General features: G+C 43.4%; 1 long non-coding RNA gene across 1 annotated transcript; it reads right to left on the minus strand.

Annotated features, from left to right (window-relative positions):
* Positions 1-253: 253 nt before the first annotated feature.
* LOC134439766 (uncharacterized) lies at positions 254-851 on the minus strand. The gene is made up of 3 exons (XR_010032844.1): positions 792-851; positions 497-604; positions 254-334 (listed from the first exon to the last, which is right to left on the minus strand). It is a non-coding gene; the product is annotated as an uncharacterized LOC134439766 (long non-coding RNA).
* Positions 852-4,235: the final 3,384 nt, after the last annotated feature.

The raw sequence follows: 4,235 nt of genomic DNA on the forward strand, positions 1-4,235 counted from the left end.
TTCTAATGGGTCAGCAAATCGTGCCTTGTTGGAACGACTATGAGCGCCCCTTACAACGCCACATTCACCTGAGAGAGAGAGAGAGAGAGAGAGAGAGAGAGAGAGAGAGAGAGAGAGAGATGAAAACAGTAAAATCTTTTTGTTTCTGACCAACTGTTGCATGCACTGTGATGCAAAATGAAAGCATTCCATGTCTTAAATGTGCATGGACATTCTGAAAACATGGATGAATACCTTGCAGGGCGACCGAAGTCCTGAGTTTGCGCTTATAATGGGTCAGCAAATCGTGTCTTGTTGGAACGACTATGAGCGCCCCTTACAACGCCACATTCACCTGAGAGAGAGAGAGAGAGAGAGAGAGAGACAGACAGAGACGGAGACGAAAACAGTCAAATCTTTTTTTTTCTGACCAACTGTTGCATGCGCACAGTGATGCAAAATTAAAGCATTCCATGTGTTAAATGTGCATGGACATTCTGAAAATGTGCATGAATACCTTGCAGTGCAAGCAAAGTCCTGTGTCTGCACTTATAATGGGTCTGCAAGTCGTGCGTGCCTGGTAGGAACTACTACCGACTGACTACCCCTACACCGCCCAATTCACCTGAGAGAGAGAGAGAGAGACAGAGACAGAGAGAGACAGAGACAGAGACAGAGAGAGAGAGAAAACAACAGTCAAGTTTTTCAGTTTTTTTGAACTTTTTCACCAACTGTTTCATGCACCGTGATGCAAAATGAAAGCATTCCATGTCTTAAATGTGCATGGACATTCTGAAAACATGCATGAATACCTTGCAGGGCGACCAAAGTCCCGAGTTTGCACTTATAATGGGTCAGCAAATCGTGTCTTGTTGGAAGGACTATGAGCGCCCCTTACAACATTCACCTGAGAGAGAGAGAGAGAGAGAGAGAGAGAGAGAGAGAGAGAGAGAGAGAGAGAGAGAGAGAGAGACAGACAGACAGACAGACAGACAGACAGACAGAGAGACAGACAGACAGACAGACAGAGAGATGAAAACAGTCAAATATTTTTGTTTCTGACCAACTGTTGCATGCACTGTGATGCAAAATTAAAGCATTCCATGTCTTAAATGTGCATGGACATTCTGAAAACATGCATGAATACCTTGCAGGGCGACCGAAATCCTGAGTTTGCGCTTATAATGGGTCAGCAAATCGTGTCTTGTTGGAACGACTATGAGCGCCCCTTACAACGCCCCTTCACCTGAGAGAGAGAGAGACAGACAGACAGACAGACAGACAGACAGACAGACAGACAGACAGACAGACAGACAGACAGACAGAGACGAAAACAGTCAAATCTTTTTTTTTCTGACCAACTGTTGCATGCGCACAGTGATGCAAAATTAAAGCATTCCATGTGTTAAATGTGCATGGAACATTCTGAAAATGTGCATGAATACCATCTACTTGCTGCACCCCAGTACCATAATCAAGCAAGACTAACTTACCAAGCAAGACCAAGTTTAGTACATTCACACAATACATAAAAAATAACTGAAAGATAATGACATTAAGTAATGTGCATTTAGCTGCTACAAGACAGAACTACCGTTATGACATGCATGTCCTTGGCAATTACGCGCCATTTAGCTAGCCATGCTAACACTGGTGAATGTTCATTTTAGCCAGCCTTCGCTGCTAACACTGTATTACACAATATGGGGCACTGAACCTAATGTTCCCTCGAACTCAACATTTCGGGGAAAAATGTAACTTTACCTCACTCGTCTTTTAATCTCCGAAGTGAAAAAAGTTCTTCACGATGCTAACAGACATAACTACCGTAAAGACTTGTACCGGTATGTCCTTGGCAATGATGAGCCAGTTACATTGAGAGTCTCAATGGCCAGTTAGCTAGCCACGCTAACACTGGTGAACGTTATTTTTTAGCCAGCCTTCCTACTGACATCGTGTTACACAATATGGGACACTGAACCTAATGTTCCATCGAACTCAACTCAAACTCAACATTTCGGAAAGATATTAGTAATTTTACCTTGCCAATAAATCCTTCCATCGTCAAATAATCTCCAGGCGAAGTGTAAACGTTGTTCCCTCCACAGCCGATTCTGTAGTTCCTCTTGTCGAGGCAGAGAAAGGAAAGATGGTGGGTGTGCACTCACGGGATAAGTGTGCTTAGAATCATCTTTTTTCCTCCAACTGTCAACATTCTTCCCACAAATGAGCTCTTGTACAAGCAGGAGAGAAACAGAAAAATTGTGGATCTACTTCTCCTGATTGCCGACCATAGCTGAAGCTGAGGCAAAAGCGTTGCGTCACCGCTAGGGCAGGGCCCGGGTAGCATCTCAACCTCAAAAAAAAAAAAAAAAAATTCAACCTCGTTTGAGTTTTTAATGACGTGTTTAGAATCAGATTGGGCGGAGACTAAAAAAAAACCTAACAATTTCATGTTTTCTCAGCATGAATTTATCTAACAAATTGTTCACCGCCCTGAATATAATAGTTCTACATGATTTATACATGTTTGGAGAAGGAACATGAAACAATCATTTTCAATATACTAAATAATTACTTCAACATTCAACAACCCCTGATTTCCATTCTTTTCAGTGTATTGCTGTTACACCATTTACTCCATTGTAGTCAATGAGATGGATATACTGTGTTGTTACGGAAAAAACACTGAAAACCTAACAAGGACTGACCAAAAATTTTATCCAACCAGTGAGTTAGCTGAGTGTAAGACAAGTAGACAGGTCTACTGGTTTCTCAGATAAGTTACTTGTGTAAGACGGAAACTGTGTTTCTTTTTTTTTTTTTACTTTTTCTTTTACTTTTGACACCTCTGCTTATGGCCAATCCAGCTATGGTTCAAACTGTCATTGTACACTACAGTATGACCAAACAGAGCTACAGTGTCTAGCCTGCCCCAATGATCCAAACAGGGGGAGAAAAATTGCCATTACTACATCGATGATTGCTTGGTGTTTGCTTGTTTGTCTAGTTTACTAGACTCATGGAAGCCAATAAGTAGGTAATTACAGTGTACTAACTTATTAGGTACAGTGGAAGAACTGGTGTAATGACATGTATGTGTAGCCGTGGGCACACTTGGCTTTTATTTTGACAGGCACAGTGGGCAGCGGCTGCCTTCTCTCTTCCCGTGGCTGAGATAAAAGCGCCATAGTGCTAGCTAGCTGTGTGATGCTGGGTCGTTGAGACAGCTGTAGTTTGTAGACTACCTCTCCCGTCCCTGCTTGGATGCAGGCTGAGGTGCGGGAGGGGTAGGTTCACCTTTTAATCAAGTTAAGAAAGAAGAAGCATGCCTGGTTTGTTAGTTGCTGACCATTTGGAGCTCTGTCGCGGCGTTGATATTCCGCTGGTTGGCGTGGGGTTGAATGGCAGTCTGTTGTGGTGTTTACCACTCCTACACTTTGCAAAGCAAACTACCAGGTAAAGACGCATTCTGGTGCACTACTCGTGCGATGTTTGTGCAATTGTAGTTTTCAATGTGACTGATGTAACTTAACTTTATCGCATACTTTGTGGCGGCCTGTGTGGTTACTACTCATGAGTCTGGTCAGGCTATCTGAAAGCTCCTCCTCGACATGCTGTGGTCCGCTGGAACCCGACCTCGCTTGTGTAGCCATCTGATCAGGAGGTAATGTTTCATCCTTTCTGTGAAAGTTGTACTGTGTTGTCTAGGGTTGTGTGAGGGGGGAATGGAGGTGCTCCGGCGGATGCAATGGCGGAACTGGCGGCATGTTATCTCTGAAGTTTGGAACCATGTGGTGTCATGCCGTGGTGTCGTGGTTGCGTTTGTGGGAGCGCTCACATGTCCACTTCATACAACTCTGTTGGGTGGGTAATAATGAAGTATCTTTCCTAACGGTAAATTTCCTGTCGAATACTCACAGGAGGAATGTGTGCCATCATCGTTACTGTGCATCATCCCTTCGACCGATGACGTCACAACCATATAATAAGTAAGGGTTAACGTTCGGTGAGAAGGTCGCTACCGTGGAATAGCAGCACGACAGAGAGAATCTTTAGACCCCGATGCGGAGCGGTGGGGTGTTGTTCTCTCTGAAGTGCTGCTATTCCACAAAGCGACCGACACGCCGGACGTTAACCCGCTTATTATATGGATATACTTAAATGATTCACACATGGTGGGGATATTTCTTTATTTAATGTTAAGTTTATTATAGTTTTTCATGTCAAAAGATTGTTGCTGCGCAAAACAAAAC

Source organism: Engraulis encrasicolus, chromosome 23 (assembly GCF_034702125.1).
Source record: "Engraulis encrasicolus isolate BLACKSEA-1 chromosome 23, IST_EnEncr_1.0, whole genome shotgun sequence".
NCBI lineage: Eukaryota > Metazoa > Chordata > Actinopteri > Clupeiformes > Engraulidae > Engraulis > Engraulis encrasicolus.